The sequence below is a fragment of the Apodemus sylvaticus genome, chromosome 14, assembly GCF_947179515.1.
Source record: "Apodemus sylvaticus chromosome 14, mApoSyl1.1, whole genome shotgun sequence".
NCBI lineage: Eukaryota > Metazoa > Chordata > Mammalia > Rodentia > Muridae > Apodemus > Apodemus sylvaticus.
The window spans coordinates 80,200,576-80,227,585 of record NC_067485.1 but is presented as its reverse complement, the minus strand read 5'-3'; the positions used below and the strand labels follow the sequence as shown (position 1 = coordinate 80,227,585).

General features: G+C 37.4%; 1 protein-coding gene across 13 annotated transcripts in view; it reads left to right on the top strand.

Moving 5' to 3' along the window:
- The window catches only part of LOC127664379 (ankyrin repeat domain-containing protein 26-like), a 125,145-nt gene that overhangs the window by 11,731 nt on the left and 86,404 nt on the right, over positions 1–27,010 (top strand). For 7 of the 13 annotated variants that reach the window (XR_007973183.1, XM_052156304.1, XM_052156302.1 and 4 more), the window contains exons 1-2: positions 11,496–14,069; positions 15,439–15,554. The gene's annotated coding sequence lies outside the window, so the exon portion shown is untranslated. The other 6 variants (XR_007973186.1, XR_007973187.1, XR_007973184.1 and 3 more) reach the window with 6 other exon arrangements.

Sequence of the window (27,010 nt, the reverse complement as noted above, 5' to 3'; positions counted from 1 at the left end):
TTCAGTTACCAGCATCTACCTTCAAGTAGCATCTAACTCCCTGTAACAACAACTTCTGAAGTATCAGTACTTGTACCTATGAGGATACTTGAATTCCTGTGTACGTATACACAGTGAGACAAAGTCCACACATGCACACACACACACACACACACACACACATATACAAACAATCCTGGAAATTAAAAACAAAATTATAAGTAAATCATTTATTTTGATATATGAAAATATATGTTGACATATGATATTTATAACAATTCAGTTCCTGATTTCAATATTAATACTTTATTTACCATTTTTATTTCAACCATTTTATTTTATTTTTTCGAACTTTTTATTTTCAATTTTCTTTGTTTACATTCAAAATGATTTTCCTTTCCTGGTTCCCCCCTCTCCATAATTTCCCTAAGCCTTCTTCCCTCTGCCCATTCTCCTATCACCCCCTCCTACTTCTCTGTCCTGGTATTTATTTTAAAATTCAAAAATTAAAATTATTTCAATCTCATACTTTTAAAATAGTCACAGAATCACACTTTTGATTATTATTAATTTTGCTTTAGTATTATAAACCATATTACTATTCATAATGTATTAAATGATTATAATTTAAAATCTTCAGTTACTAACCAGGCTTATTCTTATATCTGTAATGCAAATACTTGTAAAATACAGTCTGGAAGATCCAATGTTTAAAGCCAGATTTCATAAAAAACAACACAAATATACAAACATACAATGGTGATAATAGTTACTTAATTGTTTTGCATATTTGTCTAGGTATATGGACCTGTGCACAATGATGGAGGAGGACTCAGATGGACATCAAAATGGAGAGTTTTCAGGTTATAATGCTTCAAGTACAAGTCACTGCGAAGAGGATACGGTACTGAAACTAAGAGAGAAGGTGAATTTAAATTAATTTTTCAAATAAAAATTGCATCTAATTTAGTACAATGTAAATATAAAGAGTTTGCCAATTTTTGAAAACTTGAGCTCATATTCAAAAGAACTTTCCTTTTAGATTGAAAATGTGTCATATTTGTGTCTTGAAATTTCTATGCTGTTCTAAACCCATTTGGCATGTATGCCCCTGCCTAAATTTGAGTCACAGGAACCACGTCCCAGACTCTATATGTTCAGGAAAAACAATTTCATGTTAGTTTCCTCTATTGAACACAGTGTGGTTCAGGCTGGATTTTATTGATCATAATTCAAGAAAAAAATTTAAACTCATATGAAGATGTTATTGTGTATACCTTTAAACTTCAGAGATTTGAAGTACTTTATCAAAGATAAGTAATTGTTTAAATAATAGTTGGAATCATTAACTTTCAAAAGTAGTTTGTATGTTTGAAAAAAATTCAGTCTAGAAGGAAATGAGATGGAGTTCTCCATAGAAGGAAGCAAGGAGAAGTAAACATTAGAAACTTTGAAAAAGGGAAAATGCATCCAATTTTTAAAATTAAAATAAAAGCTTGTATTTTCTTCATTTCTTGGAAGGGATATATATTTTTTTTCTTCATTTCTTGAAAGGGGCATATACTTTAGCTTTATTTTTCTCATTTTCTATTTTTTTTGTTCATTTCACATGAGACTTCTAGTTAAATTCCTTTTATTATCTGTGAAGAAGAAATGTCTGTAGTTACTGACATGATGATTTGACAGTCGTTCCAATATTAAATTAGTTAAAAGACATATGAGAACCTCACTTATGTACCTAATAATGTTTAGAGAGTTTTCCTGATCTGAAAACAGCTTATGGCTTCTCTCTCTCTCTCTCTCTCTCTCTCTCTCTCTCTCTCTCTCTCTCTCTCTCTCTTTCTCTCCCCCTCTCTCTCTCCCTCTCTCTCCATATGTGTGTGTGTGTGTGTGTGTGTGTTATATTTGTTGTATATATGAGTTTGTGTTGTTTGTTTGATTTGGTTGGATTTTTTAAATTTAAGTTTATCAATAATTCATTAATGTGTGAAGTGGAAAACCAGGTGTAAAGCCTGGGTTCATGCTGAAATTGTTGAAATTCATGGTGAATCCATGCCAAAATTCATGTTGAATTGAATTGGAATCATGCTGAAATTGCTATTAGTGTTATGTTAACCTTTTTTCTGCCTACTGCATTACTAGACAATATTAATTGTTTTCACTCAGCTTGAAAGTATGGAAACAAAACTACAACAAGAATTAATCCGCTGCCAATGCAAGGAAGATGAAAATAATCTTTTGGAGCAGAAAATAGCAGAAAGGAAAGCAGCCCGGGAGAACCGTGAAGCGGAAGAGGGTAGAATAAAGCAGCTTGAAGAGAAAATGCTCAGCCTCAAAGCCGATATGGACAAGAACATGGTAGAGCGAAGTGAGGTAGAAAATCATAAGAAAGCCATTGAAGAGCAAGCTAGGAGTCAAGTCATGGAAAAAATAAACCAAGAGAACCAAGTCTTACGGGTAACTATAGTCATTTGTCCTGTGCTGTAATTCACTCCACCTCAAAATTCATATTCAATTATATTTTTTGTATGATTGTGTGTGTTTCTTCTGTGTTTCACAGCAGTTTCTTTTGTTGATTTCTGGAAAAAGAAGCCATACCCTTCTATTGATAATCCTGTTAGTTTTGACATTAATGCTAAAAGAATTCATCTTTCAGAATTCCAGTTTTCAATAGGAAATGTTGTGATTTATGAGATAGATTGAAACATGGTGGGAAAGAAAATCATTGTGATGTGGATATGATAATGTACTTCGGTTGTTTATAAGTTCCATGGCTTACTCTGAAATTATATTATTAATTTTTGAATTGTTATATGAATACCTCAGGGATGAGACTGTAGTCCTATGGTTGTATATCTCTTTGTCATCCACAAGTCCCTGGGTTCTGACTACAGCACCACAGAAAGAAATTATTAAAACAATTCTGCTTAAATCCACTGGAAGTTGTTGATAAAGAATTTGAACTCCAACTCCTTTCTCTTTCATTTAACACATTCTCTGCCTTGTGGAGCCAAATGCAGAGAAAATTACAAAATAATTTGTTGGATGATTAGGTTTTAAATAAGTGTTTCCTTTATTTGGAATATATACATTGATATTTGTAATTTAAACAGAATCTTTCTGTGAGTTGAAGTTATTTATTTAATTTCATCTTGGTAATTTCATCATGAATACAAGATTTTGATAACACCAACCACTCCTCCTAATACATTTGAAATCTCCTTGGTTGTCCTCCTTTAAAATGTTTCTTTTTAATATTCTTAAGGAACTAGCTGCCTCTGAGCAACAGAAAGATCAGGAAAGACAGGATTACATCATGTCACTGGATCATAGATATAAGGAAATTGAACTTGAGATTGTGGAAACAAAATCTCGTGCAATTTCTGTGAAAGCACAACGGAGAACATTTGAAGAAAAATATAGAGCAGAATTGCAACTTGGAGAACGATTGAAATATGAACTTGAAAAGTAAGTCAGACTTTGGAAGCCTAGTAAGCCAGTGCACTGAATTTAAACTCTAGTGAAATGACTCATGTGGCTATTAGAGCCTGAAAGAACATTACCTTCCCGAAATAATATCCATACGTGTACTTCCCTTTAAAACACTTGTGTAGGACAGATAGCATTCCTCCACAGCTGTTGTAGGTTGGATGCAACTTTCGTCCTGTCATTATTATTATTATTTTATTTAATATAATCTTCATTTACATTTCAAATGAACCGTTTCCTGGTTCCCCCCCCCCCGAAAACCCCCAACCCATACTTCCCCCCTCTGCCTCCAAGAATATGACCTTACACCCAACCCACTCCCACCACCACACCCCATCCATTTCCCCTTACTGGGGCATCGATTGAGCCTTCACAGGACAAAGGCCCGCTTTCCCCACAGATGCCCAATAAGGTATTCCTCTGCCACACCTTTGGCTGGAGCCATGTGTACCCTTTGGTTGATGGCTTAGTCCCTGGGAGCTCTGAGGCATCTCTTTGGCTGACATCATCAGTCTTCCTATAGGGCTGCAAAACCCTTCAGCTCCTCCAGTCTGCCCTCCAACTCCTCCATTGGGGACCACGTGCTCAGTCCAATGATTGCCATTAGCACCTTCCTCTGTATTTGTAAGGCTCTGGCAGGGCCTCTCCAGAAACAACCATAACACTCTCCTTTCAGTATGCTCTTCTTTTCATCCATAACAGTTTTGGGGTTTGATGACTGTTTATAGGATGAATCCTGAGGTAGGACAGTCTCTGGGTGGCCTTTCCTTCATTCTCTGCTCCACACTTTGTCTCCATAATTGCTCCTGTGAGTATTTTGTTCCCTTTCTCAGAGGAACCAAAGCACCCCCACTTTTGGTCTTCCTTCTTGAGCTTCCTGTGGTCTGTGAATTGTAACTTGTTTATTTTAAGATTTTGGGCTAATATACTCTTATCAATGAGTGCATACCATGTGTCTTCTTTTGTGATTGGGTTATCTCACTCAGGATGACACTTTCTAGTTCCATCCATTTCCCTAAGTATTTCATGAATTTCTTGTTTTTAATTGCTGAATAGTACTTCATTGTGTCTATATGCCACAATGTCTGTATCCATTCTTCTGTTGAAGGACATCTGGGTTCTTTCCAGCTTCTGCCTATTATAAATAAGGCTGCTATGAACATAGTGGAACATGTATCTTTATTATATGTTGGAAGAGGATGTATCTTTATTATATGTTGGATAGCAAGGTCCTCATGTAGTACTATGTCTAATTTTCTGAGGAACCACCAAACTGATTTCCAGAGTGGTTTTACCAGCTTGCAATCCCACTAGCAATGAAGAAGTGTTCCTCTTTCTCCACATCCTCTCCAGCATCTGCTGGCCCCAGGAGTTTTCATCTTAGCCATTCTGACTGCAGTGAGGTGGACTCTCAGGGTTCTTTTGATTTGCATTCCCCTGATGACAGAGAATGATGAACATTTCATTAGAGCCATTCGAGTTTTCTCAGTTGAGATTTCTCTACTTAGCTCTGTACCCATTTTAGTAGAGTTATTTGACTCCCTAGAGTCTAACTTCTTGAGTTCTTTGTATATATTGGATATTAACCCTGTCCAAGATGTAGGAATGGTAAAGATCTTTTCCCAATCTGTTGGTTGCCATTTTGTCCTATTGACAGTGTCCTTTGCTTTACATAAGGTTTGTGGTTTTATGAGATCCCATTTGTTGATTCTTGTTCTTAGAGCATAAGCCATTGGTGGTCTATTCAGGAAAATTTCCCCTGTGCCTATGTGTTTAAGGTTCTTCCCCACTTTCTCCTCTATAAGCTTCAGTGTATCTTGTTTTTTTTTTTTTTTTTTTTGTATTTATTTATTTTATTTTTTATTCGATATATTTTTTATTTACATTTCAAATGTTTTCTGCTTTTCTGGACCTCCACTCCCCGAAAGTCCCATAAGTCCCCTTCCTTCCCCCTGTTCTCCCACCCACCCCTTCCCACTTCCCGGTTCTGGTTTTTCCCTATACTGCTTCACTGAGTCTTTCCAGAACAAGGGGCCACTCCTCCATTCTTCTTGTACTTCATTTGATGTGTGTATTATCTTTTGGGTATTCCCGTTTTCTAGGTTAATATCCACTTATTAGTGAGTGCATACCATGATTGATCTTTTGAGACTGGGTTACTTCACTTAGTATGATGTTCTTCAGCTCCATCCATTTGCCTAAGAATTTCATGAATTCATTGTTTCTAATGGCTGAATAGTACTCCATTGTGTATATATACAACATTTTTTGCATCCATTCTTCTGTTGAGGGATACCTGGGTTCTTTCCAGCTTCTGGCTATTATAAATAGGGCTGCTATTAACATAGTGGAGCATGTATCCTTATTTCATGCTGGGGAATCCTCTGGGTATATGCCCAGTGTGAGGATCCTTGATCCACTTGGACTTGAGCTTTGTACAAGGAGGTAAGAATGGGTCAATTTGCATTTTTCTTTATGCTGACCTCCGGTTGATACAGCACCATTTGTTAAAAATGCTGTCTTTTTTCCACTGGATGTTTTTAGCTCCTTTGTTGAATATCAAGTGACTGTAGGTGTGTGGGTTCATATCTGGGACACTTTCTTCCCTTTCCATAATAAAAGTTTACTTGAGGTGTGGACATTCAGCTAAGTACATATGCATGTTGGTAATTTCTAATTGCTAATTCATACAGCTGTAATTTTGGAACTCTCCTCATCAAATGTTCACTTAAGTAGAAGTGTTTAAAGGAAGGTTATAATAGAAACACAAAGAACGTAGCACACACCACAGAGTCTATTATTCTGGCTATTGGAATGTTATGTATCTGTAATAGGAAATTTGTATGTTACCTGGAGGGACTCTGGTACATTAATGCTTTTCTAATTTACAAAAGGAACTATCCTTGCTGTTGACCTTAAGGTCTACTGCAGGTGTGAACAGAAATATAGATTATGAAGTTACTAAACATAATTGCTCATTCAGTATGGGAGGGAGGGCTGCATGAATGGCAAAAAGGGCAGGCCCCACAACTAATAACTCGACGAAGATCTTATAGTTTACCGGCCTCAGGGGTAGCCTGACTCACCAAATTCATGAAGGAAATGTTTCACTTTGCCATTTAATTCTATATCTGGAGTATATATGTTTTATAAATTTATGCATATTTAAATGCCTATGAGTATGACACAAAAAATGTATCAACCAACTAAACATTTCTTAACTTGTTACACTTTAAATACAGGGGCATCAACAATTTTTTTAAGTACAACCCTTCTAGACAGCAGTAGATTTGGTTATAAAATTCTGCCTCTTTGCTTACCTGTTCAACCTCTCTGAAGCTCTTGAATCACCATAATTTAGGATAGTCCACATGATAAGTAGCTGGTTAGCACAAAACACAATGAATGACATTTTTGTAGTTTTTTTAATATTGATTTGTTCAGGCTTTTTTAATTTAATGTTTACTTATTCAGTTTATATCCTACTCACTGCTGCCCCCCACCTGTCATCCCTTCTCACAATCAATCCCTCCTTTCCCTCCTTGACCTATGAGTCGATGGGGGCACACTGGCTTTCTGCCTCCCTGGCACTTCAAGGCTCTGCAGGGCTATGGCCTTCCTTTTCTACTGGGACCAGACAAGGCAGCCCAGCTAGATGAATATATCCCAAGTATATAACATAGCTTTTGGGATAGATCCCGCTCCAGTTGTTCAGGACATACAAAATAACCAAGCTGCACATCTGCTACATATGTGTAGGGAGGCGCCCAGGTCCTGTTTGTTTAAGTTATCTGGTTGGTGGTTCAGTCTCTTGAGATTCCCAAAGGTCCACCATAGTTGAATTGTTGGTATTACTATCCCCTTTTATTCTATTTTATTACTATCATTCCTTTTATTCTTTCTGAAGAGGCCCCAAATCCTTCCACTATTTGGCTGAAGCTGTGGGCATCTGTGTGTGTCAGTTGGCTGTTGGAGCCGTATAATGCACAGTCATGCTAGAGTCTAGCCTGCAAGTATAACAGAGTATCATTAATAATGTCAGGGTTTAGTGCTTGTCAATGGGATGCATTTCAAGTTGGGATAGTGATTGGTTAGCTGTTCTCTCAAACTCTGCTTCATCCACAGTCCCTCTATTTCTTGGAAAAAGAACAAGATTTCTCTCAAAAATTTTGTGAGTTGGTTGTGTCCCTATTGCCAGACTGAAGATCCTGCCTGGCCACAGGAGGCTGCCTAATAAGACTCCATATCCTAAATGTTGTGAGTCACTGCTAAGGACGCCCCCATTGATTTAGGGCTCCTCCCCTACCCCATTTCTTTGTCTCTCCTGGAGATCCATCCTACCTTCCTGCTACCCAGTAATTTGCATTTTCCAGTAATTCTTATGGCAATCCTGACATCCCCTATCCCCCTCCACACTCCTCAACACACCAACCCCCTCTCTCCTTCAATTATTCTCTCCCACAATATTCCCTCTCTCCATCTACCTTCCACCACTACTCCATTCTTCCTTCTAAGTGAGTCTCAATCATCCTTGTTTGTGCCCTCTTTCTGCCTAGCCTCCTTGGATTTGTGGAATGCAGCATGAGTGTTCTTTATTTTATTGCAAATATTCAATTATATGCGTATACATACTTTTCGTGTCCTTTTGGGAATCTTGATATTCTCAAGATTCATCTCTACCTGAAAAATTCAAAATGTCTTTGGTTTTCATGGCAGAATAGTATTTCAGTTTTAGATATATCACATATTTTTTGTCCATTCTTAAGTTAAGGAACACCTAGGTTGTATCTAGTTTCTGGATATTACAAATTAAATTGTTATGAACATAGCTATGGAAGTGTATTTGTGGAATGGTGGAACATGTTTGGGTATATGCCTAGAAGTAGTAAATTTGGGTCTTGAGGTATTCCTAGTATTGGGAGAAACCACCGAATTGTTTTCCAGAGTGGTTGTACCAAGTCTTTGAGTAGATACCATGTAGCCATACTTTTGTTTCTATACCAACACCAGGCAGTTTTATCCTTATTGCTCTGCAGTACAGTTTGAGGTCACAGATATTGATTTCTTCTGAAGTTATTTTATTTTTCTTTTTTTTTTATTCGATATAATTTATTTACATTTCAAATGATTTCCCCTTTTCTAGCCCCCCCTCCCCGAAAGTCCCGTAAGCCCCCTTCTCTTCCCCTGTCCTCCCTCCCACCCCTTCCCAGTTCCCCGTTCTGGTTTTGCCAAATACTGTTTCACTGAGTCTTTCCAGAACCAGGGACCACTCCTGCTTTCTTCTTGTATCTCATTTGATGTATGGATTATGTTTTGGGTATTCCAGTTTTCTAGGTTAATAACCACTTATTAGTGAGTGCATACCATGATTCACCTTTTGAGTCTGGGTTACCTCACTTAGTATGATGTTCTCTAGCTCCATCCATTTGCCTAAGAATTTCATGAATTCATTGTTTCTAATGGCTGAATAGTACTCCATTGTGTAGATATACCACATTTTTTGCATCCACTCTTCTGTTGAGGGATACCTGGGTTCTTTCCAGCATCTGGCAATTATAAATAGGGCTGCTATGAACATAGTAGAGCATGTATCCTTATTACATGGTGGGGAATCCTCTGGGTATATGCCCAGGAGTGATATAGCAGGATCTTCTGGAAGTGAGGTGCCCAGTTTTCGGAGGAACCGCCAGACTGCTTTCCAGAGTGGTTCTGGGGTCCCAATTTGCAACCCCACCAGCAGTGGAGGAGTGTTCCTCTTTCTCCGCACCCTCTCCAACACCTGCTGTCTCCTGAATTTTTAATCTTAGCCATTCTGACAGGTGTAAAATGAAATCTTAGGGTTGTTTTGATTTGCATTTGTGTGAATATAATAGGTATGCTTCTGTATATTATCTGACCTCTTTACCTTGGGAAATTTAGTATTCTTTTTTTTTTTCAGTAAATTTTCTGTTTTGATTATTCTGTGTTGGTAGGATGTTCATTTCTGGTCCAGTCTATTTTGTGTTCTATAGGTTTGCTTTATAGGTTGTTTCTCCTTCTTTAGATTGAGAAAGTATTTTGTTATTTTGTTCAGAATATTTTCAGGGCCTTGAAGGTGAGACTCTTCTTCTTCTTCTATTCCAGTTATTCTTAAGTTAGGTCATTTAATGATATCACAGATTTCCAGGATATTTTGTGTCAGGAACTTTTTAGATTTACCATTTTTTGACAGATTTATTTCTTGTATTGTAGCTTCTATGCCTGAGATTCTTTCTTCCATCTCCTGTATTCTTTTAGTTATGCTTGCATCCATTGTTCCTATTCTCTTCCCCAGGTTTTCCAACTCCAGGATTCCATCAGTTTGTGTTTTCTTTATTGCTCCTATTTCGACTTCCTGGTCTTTCATGGTTTTATTTCTTTCTTTCACCTGTTTATTTGTATTACTCTGTATATTTTTAAAGGATTTATTTGTTTCCACTTTAAAGACCTCTACCTGTTGGGCTTATGTCCTGTATTTCTTCACAGGATTTATTCATTTCCTCTTTAAAGTCCTGTATCATTTCTATAAGATTGAATGAAAGGCCATTTTCTTGTGCTTAAGTTGTAATAAGATATCCTAGGCTTGCTCTAGAAGTTTATCTGTGCTCCGAAGGTGTCATATTGGCCTGACTTTTTAAATTATGTTCTTTTTAGGACGTGTTTCCATCTGTATGACTTTGGTCCTTTGATGTATCTTTTATAGTAGGTATGGCGGGGGGATCTTAAAAACAATGGTCCTCCTATGGCAGGCCTCTGATCGATATCCTTAGATTGTGTGGTAATAGATCTGAAGGTCTCTGTGGTTAAGTAGCTGCAGACCTATTGAAGGTTGAAAGAGAGAATAGGGGGGGAATGGAGGTTCCCCTGGGACATCTGGCTGCTCAGAGCAGCTGGGCTTGCTACAGAGGACTCAGAAAGCAGGGAAGATGGGTTGGGGACTGGAAGCTTACCTGTGTGTTTCAGGCTCAGCAGAAGAAGGTGGGCAGACAGGGAGAAGGAGAGTGGAGGTCCAGCTGGAATATGAGGCTGCTCAGGCTGTTTAGACATTTTTTGTCTTATTGATTTTTGCCTGTATTTTTTGATTTCTGATTTTGTGAATATGTGTGTGTGTGTGCTTCTTGGTCTCTTTTGTTTCTTGCCAGTCACAAAGAAATACAAAGAAAAGGCATGGAGTTGGGTTTGTAGGGAGGGGGTAAAACCTTGGAGAATTTGACAGAGGTGAAAATTATGATCAGATTGTAATGCTTTTTAATAAAAAAATTAAATTATGTATCATATATCATTGTTATACACTTAAATTATAAATAGAATAATTGCCAGGTGGTGGTGGCACACTCCCTTAATCCCAGCACTCTGGGAGGCAGAGGCAGGTAGATTTCTGAGTTTGAGGCCAGCCTGGTCTACAGAGTGAGTTCCAGGACATCCAGGGCTATGTTGAGAAACCCTGTCTCAAAAAACCAAAAAAAAAAAAGTGATAAATGGAATAATCATGTTAAGTTTTCTAAAATTTTCTGTACATCTATGAACACCAAAATCATTCAATATTATGCCAATATATAATAAAAGTATATGCCTCCTGGGAAAAACAAATCACCTTTGAATTGTCTGAAGTAATTATAGTAATTTAAACTTTCAATTATTATAGTAGTCATTCTCTGAAATATTTTGACTGGTAAAAGAATGTTTAAACAGAAATCACATTTCTTCTTACAGCAATTGTCAAAATACAATTTTGGGAGTCATTTAAGAAAAGTATGTGACATGAAATGTTTTCCTCTGCAGTATTTACCGCAGTATTGTGGAGTTACAGAACACCAAGTCCAGGCTTGCCTCTGAGAGAAGGATGAACAGGCTGTCACACATCCACACTCACCACAGATCTGTCTCAGAGGGAACCAGTGACAGCAGTCTTCAGAATATCTTTGGGTTCAACAGCATAGGGGCCACGATTTAAGTCCACATTCAAGAAGGAGAGCTTGGTGGAATAGCTTAATAAGGTTAGTTATGCTTTTGTCTCTCTAAGTGTTTCAGGTTTCTGATAGTATTGTATTTTAAGTTTGATGAACCACTGAAGTGGATAGCTGACACAAAATTCTCATTTTTCAGATATGCTCCTTTGTTAACCTGAGTCAGTAACTAGAACAAATTTGGAATATTTTAAATTTCTTTCCAGTTGGAACTTGAATGAGATTTCCAACAAAACCTGAATGTTTGCTGACAAGACACAGTGGGTAGAGGTTCTTGCCACCATTTGACCACAATGTTCATTCCCTGGACCCCATGTAGTATGAGGAGTGAACCTCTTTAGTGTTGTCCTCTGGCTATAACAGAGGAGGTGTGGCATGCACATTAAAATAACTTAAGGTATATTCCAATTACATCCGTTTTTTACCTTTTAGGTGACACTGTTTTATCTGGGACTTAAGTATTTAGTGGTTTTATAATCAATTTTTTGGGTCAATATCCACCATTTTCACTTAAAGATTGAAAGTTAAACTCTTAACCGCATGTGCATAGTTGAATTTAAGAATTCCTCCGCTCCTCTGACATAGGCAAATCCATATTTTCTCTCTTTAGAAAACAAATGGTCCAACAAATGAACAAACATACCAAATTTAAACAAAGCAAAATGATAAACCAACAATACATCACCCCAAGACCTTAACATCCAGGAAAAATCACAAGAAACACACAAAACTCATCCATTGTTAAGCGTTTTAAATATTTTTATATATAAGAAAGCATATATATCGGTAATCTTGCTTAATTATCCTTTAGTAAAAGGGTTCCAAAATGTAACTCAGAAAATATTTTAAGTGAAAAAGTCTTTCTGGAAAGCAGCAGAAACTTTTCATATTATCCACTAATAATATTAATTTCTCTCCATCCCATTTATTTGAAAAATTTCTTATTTGAAATTTCCCTAAAACTATCATGGCTTTTAGCAGCACCCAGTAAGTATGTTCTGTTATAGTCTAATTGCAAAGACACAGTGAATAGAGATAATATTCATGTTGATACATATAATTGTTGAGATGGTGGAATTACATACAGAAATAAAACAGTGCAATTATAAGAATTGTTAATCTTTTGCAGTTTTATTTTCAGTGTGTATCGCTACTATTAAAATGTTCATTTCAACAACCTCTTTTTTTGCTTTGTTTTGTTTTTTGAGGCAGGATTTCTCTGTGCAGCCCTGGCTGTTCTGGAACTCACTCTGTAGACCAGGCTAGCCTCAAACAAACTCTGAAGAAACATGGAACAGCAGATTATATTTGTGTAGATAGAAGCCCTTTGCTTCATATTTTTATTGGCTTTATGTATAAAATGTAAAACACACAGGGGTAATCAAAAGGTGTCTAGGACAGCATTACACTGAAATTACATCTTTAAATGTATTACTTACATTATTTTGTACTTTAAAAAAAGACAACTAGCTGAGTTTTCATCAGAACGTTTTCATGTTTTTGAAGGCAGGGCAATGGTCTAAGCATTTCCAAGGCATAAAGTTGGTCCACTCAAACAACCCTTGAATGAATGTGAAATTGTTAAATATGTCACAATACAGACAATTCTCATCAGTCATTACTGTAAAATTCAGGTAATGTATCCTTTTATAGGAGCATGATGAATTCTGATATAAGCAAAGATGGGATCCAAGCTATTTTGAAGGGATAATTCTCTTAATATTTTCAAGGACAAAGGAGGTCTGTGGCACTTGCAGTTTTCTTGGATTAGTTAGATCACGCTGGACTTCATAAGGAAGATTGAAAATGTCCTTCTGTCCATGTGCAAGACACAACTCCATAATGTGACCTCTGCTGCATGGCCTGCATAAGATACTGAGCTGTTGTTCATCAAAATCTTAGGGTTAAGCAAGAACGCAATAACACAGGTCCTAAAATTCTGTGGATGTGGCTGTTTCAGCTAGCAATGCAAATATTATAGTAACGTACAGCATCTAGCTGTCTAAATTTATAGCAAATGATGCAAAGGTCAGATAAGATATGGTATACCTGGAACTAGTACTGAGTTTATTATCTCTGGCCATTAGTGTGTCTCTTTGAATGTTTTTATGGTCAATGTCTCTTTGAATTTTGTCTAAATCTAAGGAGAAATTTTTATCAAAGTTTAGAGCTCTACGTCCAGATTTCCTTTTCACCTTTATTAAGTGAGCTTTCCCAGACCATTAAATCTCATGGCTTTGGTTACTGACATGGAGGATAGAGTCTTAGTGTGTGTGCTGTGATCATTGGCTATAACACTCATGTTCACTTGCAAATTTCAAATTCTGGATTACACACTCAATTCTATGTCGCAAAGCTTATTCTTTATTTGTTATTTTTAGAGTTTGTAGATAAATAATAAAATTATCCTTAGCTAGTTTATAAATTTTATGGCTAATATTGTAAGTTATATTTATATTTACCATGTAGAATTCTTTTTAATAACTAGAGTTATTTTTTCCTTTTTTTCTGGAATGAAATATGTGGATTCCTGCAAAATTTAAACAAGCTCCACTCCTGAGTTACCCTACCTTCTCTGAGATCAAGTCTTAAAAATGTTCTACAGTTTCATCAAAGGTAAAATTGGCTCACTTCATGTTTTGATCAAGTAGTACTTCAAATAGGCATAACTTAAATTGCTGTGACAATCAACAAGTACCCTTTTGTGCTTGAGGCTATAATCAGACTCAAGACCTCATAGGTCCCCCACAACTGCAGTGACTCACATCCTTGCAAAACATTCATGTCTACATTGATACATTTGTTTGCTTTTGACCAAGGACCTTGTTCAGTGTATTCTCAAATCTACTGTCTTTCAGTATCAGTCTTCTGATCATGCTTTGGGATTTGGGATTGTTGTTATACACCAAGCATTTTTTAAAATCAAAATAATTTCTTTAATTCTGTGCTTTTCAAATATCTGTTCAGTTTGTCAACTATTACTCTAAATATTTCGTTCAAATATGTCAAACACACAATAGCCAGAAAACTATAAGTTGTTTCATAAGGTAATACTGACTTTGAACAAAATGTTGATTTAATTTACTTATGAACCAACAGCTGGCCAGGTGCATTGCCAGTGGAGCACCTGTCTATTCTGAATTCTAAGTCTAATTACTATTCTAGTTCTTGGGCCCTAAGGGCACACTTGCATGGGACTGTTTGTTGCCTCAGGCCAGTGCCTCATACCTGCTTGCTTTGCTTTCTTTTATTTCATATATAAACCACATAGTCAATCATCATGGAGCATATGTTAGATAAGCTGTTGGTGAGACATTCCTTTCTCCAGCCATCTACGGCTTAGGCTAATAGTAGAGCACTTCAAGGTAGATGTCATGATAACCAGAGAGACTGCATGCTTTAGCATGAAAAATATTAGATAAAACTTTATGAAGTTCATGGACATATTTTACTTATTTTCTTATGTCTCTCACAAAGTCTTTCATATATTTTTCTCATCTGGAACTAATACTTGAGTGTCTCAGTCACACAATGCCTCAATTTTAATTGGAAAATATCAGGATACTGTTTATTCTGATTGTACACATTACACTAAGACACTTGGAGTTTCTCTTTTTGAGTTAGTAGAGTGAGAGTGGGTCTAAAACCTTAAACGTCATAGTTTTGCTGTTGCAAATTTGTACATAGATTTTAGGCAGACATCTTTGGGATTTATGCAATCTGTTGTGAGTCATCTTTTCTTCCAAAAATGATGTACACACATGATCCAAAAACGTGCTTGTGTTGTCATTTTATATAGGGATCTTGTCACACTGTGTGGGACAGTGGTGCAAATCATCAGTTCTGTATTCTTGGTTCTCTGTATTCCCATGGCTACTCTGTGAATTCTATCACCTTGGCCAGCTTATTTTCGTTTGCCTTCATTTAATTTTATTTTTTAAAAGATTTATTTATTTATTTATTTATTTATTTATTTTATGTATAGGTTTGCACTGTCACAGTTTTCAGACATATCAAAAGAGAGCATCGGATCTCCATTTCAGGTGGTGGTGAGCCAGTCCCTGGTTTCTGGCAACTGAACTCAGGACCTCTGGAAGAAGAGTGAGTGCTCTTAACTGGTGACTCATTTCTCCAGCACTCTTCTTCATGTTAAACAAGGAACTTTGTTGACTAATTCAGAATGTTGTGTGGAGGTGAGAGGATGATATTGTCTCCAGGTATCCTGTCTACAGCTTACCTCACGCAATTCAGCACAGGGCTGGGGACAAGCAAATCTGGAAGTCATGGGTTCACAAGTGTAGCCACACCTCATCCTTGTCTCACAGCAGAGAGAGTTTTCAAGGGGAAGAAAAGGAAGACCTCCAGTTGCCTTGCAGAGAGAGAGATCCTTGAGATTGGATTCTTAATGATAAGTCTGGGAGATAGTGGAGGAATCTGGGACTAGAGTAATATGTTTTATTTGTAGAGCAGAAGGGCCCAAAGTTCCTCTGCTCCACCCCAAATGCCCTTTGTTTCTATCACAGGTACCTTTTTGTAACTGGTATTCTTAGACACTGTTATCTCCTACATATGCTGCTATGTCTTTAAGTTTGTTTTTGAGGAACAAATCTCCAAAAACAGAAGTTTGAAAACAAATAAGAGATTGAGTTTATCTCAGCTGTAGAATTATGGTCTTTTGTATTTTCCCTGACAATTGCCCCCGTAATGATAGCCCATCTGGGCCACCCAAATGAGCAATATGATTCTGTGACAGTGGCTGGTTAAATATGAATTTACCAAAAAGAAAGGCAAAAGGCATAAGTCAAGAAACTACACTATGGGAAGCTGTTCTAGGCAAGTTCTGCAAGATCATACAAATCTATGGAAAGGGAAGTCTTTATTTTTAAGATTTTTAGGTTACTCCAAATGGATTTCAGTGTAGCATTTTCATATGTGTGTGTCATACTTCATTCTTATGCATCCCCAATCCCCACTGGCTTTCCCCATACACACAGCAGTAGTATTCTGATTGAACAAAGCCTGAGCTGAGTGAGACTCACAACATGACAGTATCATTGCATCACCATCCCCATCACCAAGCACCTCTTAGATTGCAGATCTCTTGGCACTACCCTGATGTATTAGAATAAAACAACCTGTGGGAAAATTTATACAATCTGTTAGTGAAGGTATTTATGGAAATTCATAACGACATTACTAGAGGAGTTGCGATTTATTTAATCTATGTAATTTTATTTATTTGCATTCTAGTAATTTCCCCCTCTCAGTCCCCCTCTTATGCTTCATTCCATTCCTCCTCCCTCTTGCCTCAGAGAGGGTGGTTCCCCCCACCAGGCCTCACCTTTTCCTGGGGCCTCAAGTCCATCAAGGTTTCAGCACATCATCTCCCACTGATATTAGACCAGGCAGGACCCTGCTACATATGTGTCAGGGCCCTTGGACCAGCTTTTCTGTGCTCCTGGTTGGTGGCCCAGGCTCTGGTAGCTCCATGGGCTCTGGGTTAGTTGAGAATGGTGATCTTCATATGAAGTTGCTCTCCCTTCCAGCTTCTTCAATCCTTCACTAATTAAAAAATCAGGGTTCCCAACATCAGCCCAATTGTTGGGTGTAAGTATCTCCTTCTGAGTCAGTCAGCTGCTGGTAGGGCCTCTCAGAGGACAGCCACACCTGGCTCTTTTCTGTAAGCACATCACAGCATAGTAGAGTCAGCCCTTGGTGGCCTCCCATGATATGGATCCAAAGTTGGGCTTGTCATTCGACTGCCTTTCCTTCAGTCTCTTCTCTATTTTTTGTACCTGATGTTCTTTTAAACAGGCAAAAGTCTGGGTCAGGTATTTTAACTGTGGGTTAGTAACCCTATCCCTCCATGTGAGTCTATGTCTGTCTCCTGGAGGTAGACTCTTCAAGTTCCCTTTCCCCAAAATGTTAGGTGCCCCCAATAAGTGTGGAGAATGTCTAACTTCCAGGAACTCTGGAACTTTCTACAGGGTCCTCACACCTCTCACTCCCCTTATTTTCATTCCTTGCCTTGATCCTCTAGGCTTCTCTCCAGACACTTCTTGCATACCTGTTTATGTTTACCCCCACCTCGATCCCTGCCTCCCTTTACCTCCTGTGAGTATTTCCTTCCTGCTTCCATGTGGGATCGAAGCCTCCTCATTTGGGCATTTCTGCTTGTTACAACCTAATGTCTGTAGGTTGAATCTGTACTTTTTGGCTAATATCCACCTATGGATAGCATGCATGTTCTTTTGGGTCTGAGTTACCTAATTTAGCATATTTTCTAGTTCCATTCATTTGTCTGCCAAATTCATGAATGTCATCATTTTTATTAACTGAATAGAATTCCAATGTGTAAATGAGCCACATTTTCTGTATCCATTCTTTGGTTGAGGGAAATCTGTGCTGTTTCTAGCCTCAGGCTATTACAAATAGGGCTGCTATGAACATGGTACAGTACGTGTCCAAGTAGTGTGGTGGGGAGTCCTTTGGGTATGTTCCCAAAAGTGGTATAGCTGGGTCATCAGGTAGAAGTATTTCCAATTTTCTGAGGAATCAACAGATTGAATTCCAGAGTAGTTGTGCCGGTTTGCAATCCCACCAGCAACAGACAAGTGTTCCTCTTTCTCCACATCTTTCTCAGCAAGTGCTGTCACTTGAGTTGTGGGTCTTCACCATTCTGATTGGAATGAGGTAGGAACTCACGGTCATTTTGTTTTATACTTTGCTAAAACCAATAGTGATATTAATCACATGGTATTGTTACAGGGACAGAGAAATCAATGGTATCAAATTGAAGATGCAGGAGAAAAGTCATAGATTTATGGACACTTGATTTTTGATAAAGAAACAAAAAAAATACAGTGGAACAAAGAAAGAATCTACAATAACTAGTGCTGGTCTAACTGATGCTCTGTATGTAGGAGACCAAATATATATCCATACTTATCACCTTGAGAAAAGCTCAAGTCCAAGTGGATGGTGTTCCTCAATATCAAACCAGATACACTGAATCTAATAGAAGAGAACTTGTAAAAGAGTTTCAAACTCACTTGCACAGGGGGAAAATTCCAGAAGAGAACACCAATGGCTCAGGATCTAAGATCAACAATTGATAAATGGGACCTCATGAAACTGAAAAGTTTCTGTAAGACAAAAGGTGGCATCATTAGCACAACTAGGCAACGTAAGGTTGGGAAAAATTTTTCACTAACTGTACTTCCTACTGGAGGCTAATATCTAAAATATATAAAGAACTCAACAAGTTCATCTACAAAAACCCAAATAACCTAATTAAAAATGTGGTACAGAGATAAACAGAGAATTTACAACAGAAGAATCTTGAAAGGCAAAGAAACACTTAAAAATATTCAAAGTCCTTTGTTATCAGGAGTTGTGATTTTGATATTAAGTGAAACTTGAAGAATGATATTTCCTTGAATCCTCACAAGATATTCTGGATACTTATAAGGGAAGATAAATTAATTAGACAGACTAAAGAAATGTTACAGGATGGGTGGCATTCATAGTCTTGTTTAATCTTGCAATTGTCATAAATATGTATACATCAAATAAATCTTCACTATATTATAACCATCAGATTGGAAAGAAAACCCTGTAGGCTCCTTTCGGTTCTACATTAGAAAGAGGGGACAAAATAGTAAATATGATGTGTTTCCTAGTGATTCATAATTTTGGGACTTCCATAAATGATTACAATGACTTGCTTTCTGTTGGGGAGACGGTCTCCTGTCCTTTGCCATTATCATAATTTCACAATTAATGTTCATCCTCTAGAGGGCCAAAATTTTAAAACTCTCCTACAAGTTAAGTGTCTATACTTCTGTGCTCTTCCTCACCTGATGTAAGCATCCCTTCCCATGGTTTATATGAGATTAGGGAAATCACTATTTTTATAGTGTCATGTGTTTTGCCAAAATATCCACTTCCTCTGCATCATATCTCTCAAGAAAAACATCCGAGGAACAGTTTTGTCAGAAATGTTGCAAACATTTGGTAAAGCACTTTCCATTCTTCACTCCAATACAGAATATGTGGCATACTCTTTGAATGAAGTCTCAATTCGCCATGTTTTTTGAATGCTTCATAATTATTCCTATTAGTTTCTCAAATAATGTTATGAGATGAATATTTATTATTGAGTCTAGTTATATAAAATGTCTAGTCCCATTCTTGTTCTTATTGACAGGGTCAGATTGTTCTTGCATTTGACCCCCATTATAATCCAGACTAAATCTGGACCCCCTCAGCCCCATGCCTATCAGTTCCCTGCTGCACCACCAGTGTCACCCGGCCCAGTGGCCTTGAACAAAGCTAGCACTTCAGGCCTGGACTATCTGCCTTAGGCAGCTGTGCAGCCAAGCTGAGAGGAGTCGGTGGCCCTAAGTCAGTGGCCCTGGGGCACAGGCAGCTTGATCCTGGGCCTTGGAAGAGCCATGTACAGCCAGAGAAGGCATCCAGGAGAAAATTGTCTTTTATAACTTCATGGCCTTTTGTCCTGCAGAAGCAGCCATGAGAGAGAACCGGTGAAACAGATAAAACTGGTGAAAGAACTCTGGCCCACAGCTGACTTGTAGATATTTGGGAGCATTAGTACAGGCCTCTATCTTCCAACAAGTGACAGCCCTCATTGTCTTTGGAAAGTGGGAATGTCCTCCATTACAGTTGTTGGAACAAGCCCTTAGGAAGCACGTCTTGGCTGAGCCATGCTCCATCAAAGTTCTTGACTAAGCTACAGTGCCCATCATAAAGCTTACAGATCAGGAGACTGAAGTAAAAGTATGAAAACAAAAATATAAAGCTCTATCTTCAACGAATTCCCATTAGTGGCATTTTGCCCCAGTAAAACACTGTGAATGAGGGCATTCCTGGATTCTTAGTTCAAACCCTGTTCTGACCCTGCCCGTGATTTTAGAAAGTACAAAACTTTTCTGTGTGTCAACTATGAAAGAGTAATTACTAATGTCCATCTCAGGGTTCTGTGAATAATAACTCAGTGTGTCCTTGCAAAGGGCCTGCCACATAGAAACATGAAAAGACCATTAGCTGTCTTAGGTGAATCTTAGGTTGTGCTCTGTATTTATTCTCTACTCTAAGAGTGACTGTAAAACTCAGCGAGCAACAATTTAAAACTGTCCTGATTAAGACATGAGTTTATTCACAGGAGAATTTTATAATTTTATCCAATATCTATTTATTGGTTCATACAATAAATATCTATAATATATCTAGCATGCATATAAAATATGCATATAATATAACCAAAACCCATATTGTGTAACACAGAAAATAAAATTCAAAAGGAAAAAAAGGACTTCCTATAAAAATTTATTCCATCAGTACATAGGTCGGTTTAATCAGACTAGAATAGTGTTCTATGCTGGAGAGCAAGACATTGAGTTGACCAAATTTTTTTAAACATTTGCAGGTTCAAAATGTTTTATGATTTAAAACACTTAGAACTTGAAAATGAGTTTAAGGAAGAACTACAGGACTTTTCACTGTGAAAAGTGTTGTTTAGAATTATTTTACTAATTACAATACATGTGCTGTTCTCTTGTGAAAATGAATGTTTTCTTCATATGTTAGATGACCCACCAGAAATGGAGGAGTATCCCTCTTTCTCCACATCCTCCCAAGCATCTGTTGTCACATGAGTTTTTCATTTTAGCCATTCTGACTGGTTTGAGGTGGAATCTCAGGGTTGTTTTGATTTGCATTTCTTGATAATTAGGGATGTTGGACATTTATTTAGGTGCTTCTCTCCATTAGATATTCCTCAGTTGAAAATTATTTGTTCAGCTCTGTACTCAATTTTTAATACTATTATTTGATTCTCTGGAGTCTAACTTTGTGAGTTCTTTGAATATATTGGACATTAGCCCTCTACAGGATGTAGAATTGGTAAAGATGTTTTTCCCAATCTGGTGGTTGCTGTATTGACCTATTGACAGTGTCCTTTGCCTTACAGAAGCTTTGCAATTTTATGAGATCCCATTTGTCAATTCTTGATCTTAGAGCACAGGCCATTGATGTTTCTGTTCAGGGAATTTCCCCCTGTGCCCATGGTTCGAGGCTTTCCCCCACTTTCTCTTCTATTAGATTCAGTGTATCCTATTTTATCTGGAGGTCTGTGATCCACATGAACTTGAGCTTTGAACAGGCAGATAAAAATGGATCAATTTTCATTCTTCTATGTGTTGACTTATAATTGAACTAGCACCATTTGTTGAAAATCCTGCCTTTTTTCCTACTAGATGGTTTAGCTTCTCTGGTAAAGATTAAGTGACCATAGCTGTTTGGGTTCATTTCTGGGTCTTCAATTTTATTCCATTGATCTACATGCCTGTCTCTGCACCAGTATCATGCAGCTTTTATCACTATTGCTCTATAATACATCTTGAGGTCAGAGACTGATTCCTCCTATGGTCTTTTATTGCTGAGAACAGTTTTGCTCTCTTGGGGTTTTTGTTATTCCAAAGTGATTTGCAAATTGCTCTTTCCAACTCTATGAAGAATTGAGTTGGAATTTTGATTGGGATCGTATCTGTAGATTGCTTTCACCAAGATTTGATTTTTACTATATTAATCCTGCCAATCCAAGAGTATGGGAGATCTTTCCATCTTCTGAGATCTTCTTTGGTTTCTTTCTCTCTTCAGAGACTTGAAGTTCTTGTCATACAGATCTTTCACTTGCTTGGTTAGAGTCACTCCCAAGATATTTTATATTTCTTATGACTTTCATGAGGTGTGTCATTTCCGTAATTTCTTTCTCAGCCTGTTTATCCTTTGAGTATATGAAGGCTACTGATTTCTTTGAGTTAGTTTTATATCCTGCCACTTTGATGAAGTTGTTTATCAGGTTTAGGAGTTCTCTCTCTGCTGCAATTTTTGGGATCACTTAAGTATATCATATCATCTGTAAGTAATGATACTTTGACTTCTTACTTTGCAATTTGAATGCCTTTGACCACCCTTTGTTGTTTAATTGCTCTGGCGAGGACTTCAAGTACTATATTGAACAGGTAGGGAGAAAGTGGGCAGCCTTATCTAGTTTCTGATTTCAATGGCATTGCTTCAAGTTTCCCTCCAGTTAATTTGATCTTGGCTACTGGGTTGCTGTATATTTTTTGCTTTTACTATATTTCGAAGTGATCCTTGAATTTCTGATCTTTCCAAGACTTTTATCATGACCAGGTGTTGGATTTTGTCAAATGCTTTCTCAATATCTAATGAAATGATCATGTGGGTTTTTTTTCTTTGAGTTTGTTTATAAAGTGGATTACATTGATGGATTTCTGCATATTGAACCACCCCTGAATCCCTGGGATGAACCATTCATCATGGTGAATGATCGTTTTGATGATTTCTTGGATTTATTTGGCAAGAAATTTTGTTTATTGTTGTATCAATGTTCATAAGGGAAATTGGTGTGAAGTTCTGTTTCTTTGGTCTTTGTATGGTTTCAGTTTAAGCATAATTGTGGCTTCATAGAACAAATTGGGTAGCATTCCTACTGTTTCTATTTTGTGGAATAGTTTGAAAAGTGTTGGTATTAGGTCTTCTTTGATGGTCTGACAGAATTCTGGACTAAACCCATCTGTTCCAGAGGTTTTTGTTGGTGGGGAGACTTTTAATGACTGCTTGTAATTCTTTAGTGATTGTGGGACAGTTTAGATGGTTTATTTGATCCAGTTTAGCTTTGTCACATTGTACATGTCTAGAAAATTGTCCATTTCATCCAGATTTTCCAATTTTGTAGACTACAAGCTTTTGTAGTAAGGACTGATGATTTTTTGAATTTCCACAGTTCCTGTTGCTATGTTTCTCTTAATTTCTGATTTTTTTTTTTTTTGCTTGTCACTTTTTTTAATTTATTGATATATTTATTTACATTTCAAATGATTTCCCCCTTTCTGGACCCCCACTCCCCGAAAGTCCCAACTGTCCCCTTCCCTCCCTCTGTTTTCCCACCCAACCCTTCCCAATTCCCTGTTCTAATTTTGTTCTATACTGCTTCACTGAGTCTTTCCAGAACAAGGGGCCACTCCTCCGTTCTTCTTGTACCTCATTTGATGTGTGGATTATGTTTTGGGTATTCCAGTTTTCTAGGTTAATATCCACTTATTAGTTAGTGCATACCATGATTCATCTTTTGAGTCTGGGTTACCTCACTTAGTATGATGTTCTCCAGCTCCATCCATTTGCCTAAGAATTTCATGAATTCATTGTTTCTAATGGCTGAATAGTACTCCATTGTGTATATATACCACATTTTTTGCATCCACTCTTCTGTTGAGGGATACCTGGGTTCTTTCCAACTTCTGGCAATTATAAATAGGGCTGCTATGAACATAGTAGAACATGTATCCTTATTACATGCTGGGGAATCTTTTGGGAATATGCCCAGGAGTGGTATAGCAGGATCTTCTGGCAGTGAGGTGCCCAATTTTCGGAGGAACCGCCAGACTGATTTCCAGAGTGGTTGTAACAATTTGCAACCCCACCAGCAGTGGAGGAGTGTTCCTCTTTCTCCACATCCTCACCAACACCTTCTGTCTCCTGAATTTTTACTCTTAGCCATTCTGACTGGTGTAAGGTGAAATCTCAGGGTTGTTTTGATTTGCATTTCCCTAATGACTACTGAAGTTGAGCATTTTTAAAGATGTTTCTCCACCATCTGATATTCTTCAGGTGAGAATTCTTTGTTTAACTCTGTACCTCATTTTTTAATAGGGTTGTTTGGTTTTTTGAGTTCTTTATATATATTGGATATTTGCCCTCTATCTGATGTAGGATTGGTGAAGATCTTTTCCCAATTTGTTGGTTGCCGATCTGTCCTTTTGATGGTGTCCTTTGCCTTACAGAAACTTTGTAATTTTATGAGGTCCCATTTGTCAATTCTTGATCTTAGAGCATACGATATTGGTGTTCTGTTCAGAAACTTTCTCCCTGTACCGATGTCCTCAAGGGTCTTCCCCAGTTTCTTTTCTATTAGCTTCAGAGTATCTGGCTTTATGTGGAGGTCCTTGATCCATTTGGATTTGAGCTTAGTACAAGGAGACAAGGATGGATCAATTTGCATTCTTCTGCATGCTGACCTCCAGTTGAACCAGCACCATTTGTTGAAAAGGCTATCTTTTTTCCATTGGATGTTTTCAGCCCCTTTGTCGAGGATCAAGTGGCCATAGGTGTGTGGGTTCATTTCTGGATCTTCAATCCTGTTCCATTGATCTGCCTGCCTGTCACTGAACCAATACCATGCAGTTTTTAACACTATTGCTCTGTAGTATTGCTTGAGGTCAGGGATACTGATTCCCCCAGACTTTCTTTTGTTGCTGAGAATAGTTTTAGCTATCCTTGGTTTTTTGTTATTCCAGATGAATTTGATATTTGCTCTTTCTAACTCTGTGAAGAATTGAGTTAAGATTTTGATGGGTATTGCATTGAATCTGAATATTGCTTTTGGCAAAATGGCCATTTTAACTATATTGATCCTGCGGATCCATGAGCATGGGAGGTTTTCCCATTTTTTGAGGTCTTCTTCCATTTCCTTCTTCAGAGTCTTGAAGTTCTTGTCATACAGATCTTTTGCAAATCAGTGGCCTTCCTATATTCAAAGGATAAGCAGGCTGAGAAAGTAATTAGGGAAATGACCCCCCTCACAATAGCCACAAACAGTATAAAGTATCTTGGGGTGACTCTTAATTTCTGATTTTACTAATTTGGGTACTCTTTCTGTGCCCTCATGTTAGTCTGGCAAAGGGTTTATTTATCTTGTTGATTTTTTTCAAAGAACCAGCTCTTGGTTTTGTTGATTATTTGTATAGTTCTTTTTGATTCTACTTGGTTGATTTCAGTCCTTGGTTTGATTATTTTCTGCTGTCTACTCATCTTAGGTGTATTTGCTTCTTTATGTTCTAGTGCTTTCAGGTGTGCGTCTAGCTGCTAGTGTAAGCTCTCTCCAGTTTCTATTTGGAGGCACTTGGAACTATGAGTTTTCCTTTTACCACTGCTTCCTTGTGTCCCTTATGTTTTCATATGATGTTTCATTTTCATTAAATTCTAAAATTTCTTTCCATTTTTTCTTTATTTCTTCCTTGACCAATTTATCATTGTGTAGAGCATTGTTCTTTTTCCATGTTTACGTGTATTTCCCTTGTTTTTGTTGGAATTTAAGACCAGCCTTAGTCCATGGTGATCTGATAGCGTGCCTAGGATTATTTCAATCTTCCCAAATCTGTTGAGTTCTGATTTATGACCAATTAGATTGACAATTTTCTAGAAGGTGCTTGAGGTGCTGAGGGGAAGGTATATTCTTTTGCTTTAGTTTGGATTGTTATACAGATATCTCTTAGATGATTGGTTCATAAGTTTTGTTAGTTTCACTGTGTCTCTGCTTAGTTTCTGTTTACATGATCTGTCTATTGCTGAGAGTCTGGTGTTGAGTTCTCCCACTATTATTGTGTGGAATGTGATGTGTGCGTTGAGCTTTAGTGAAGTTTCTTTTATGAATGTGGTTACCCTTGTATTTGGAGCATAAACGTACAGAATTGAGAGATTATCTTGATAGATTTTTCCTTTGATCAGTATGAAGTGTCCTTCCTTTTTTGATATCTTTAGGTTGAAAATCGATTTTATTTGATATTAGAATGGCTACTCCAGCTTGTTTCTTGGAACCATTTGCTTGGACAATTATTTTCCAACTTTTACACTGAGTTAATGTCTGTCTTTGTCAGTGACTTGGGTTTCCTGTAATGTTGGGTCCTGTTTGCATATCCGTCTATTAGTTTATGTTGTTTTATTGGGGAATTGAGTTCATTGATGTTAATAGATGTTAAGGAAAAGTGACTGTTACTTGCTGTTATTTTTGCTGTTAGAGGCAGAATTATGTTTGTGTGACTATCTTCCTTTGGGTTTTATGAAAGGTTATCTTCTTGCTTTTTCTAGGGTTTCCCTCCTTGTGTTGTCATTTTCCATCTAATATCCTTTGTAGAGCTTGATTTGTGGAAAGATATTGTGTAAATTTGGTTTTATCATGGATTATCTTGCTTTCTCTCTATGGTAATTGAGAGTCTTGCTAGTTACAGTAGCCTGGATGGGAATTTATATTCTCTTAGGGTGTGTATGACATCTTCCCAGGATCTTTATGCTTTCATAGTTTCTGTTGAGAGCTCTGGTGTAATCGTGGTCTGCCTTTATATGTTATTTGACATTTTCTGTTAATGCTTTTAATGTTCTTTCTGTTTTTAGTGTATTTGGTGTTTTGACTATTATGTGACAGGAGGATTTTCTGTTCTGGTCTAATCTATTTGGAGTTCTGTAGTCTTCTTGTATGTTCATGGGCATCTATTTCTTTAGGTTAGGGAAGTTTTCTTCTATAATTTTGTTGAAGATATTTACTGGACCTTTAAGCTGGAAATATTCACTCTCTTCTATACCTCTCATCCTTAGGTTTGGTCTTTGCATTGTGTCCTGAATTTCCTGGATGTTTTTGGTGAGGAGCTTTTAATATTTTGCATTTTCTTTGACTTTGC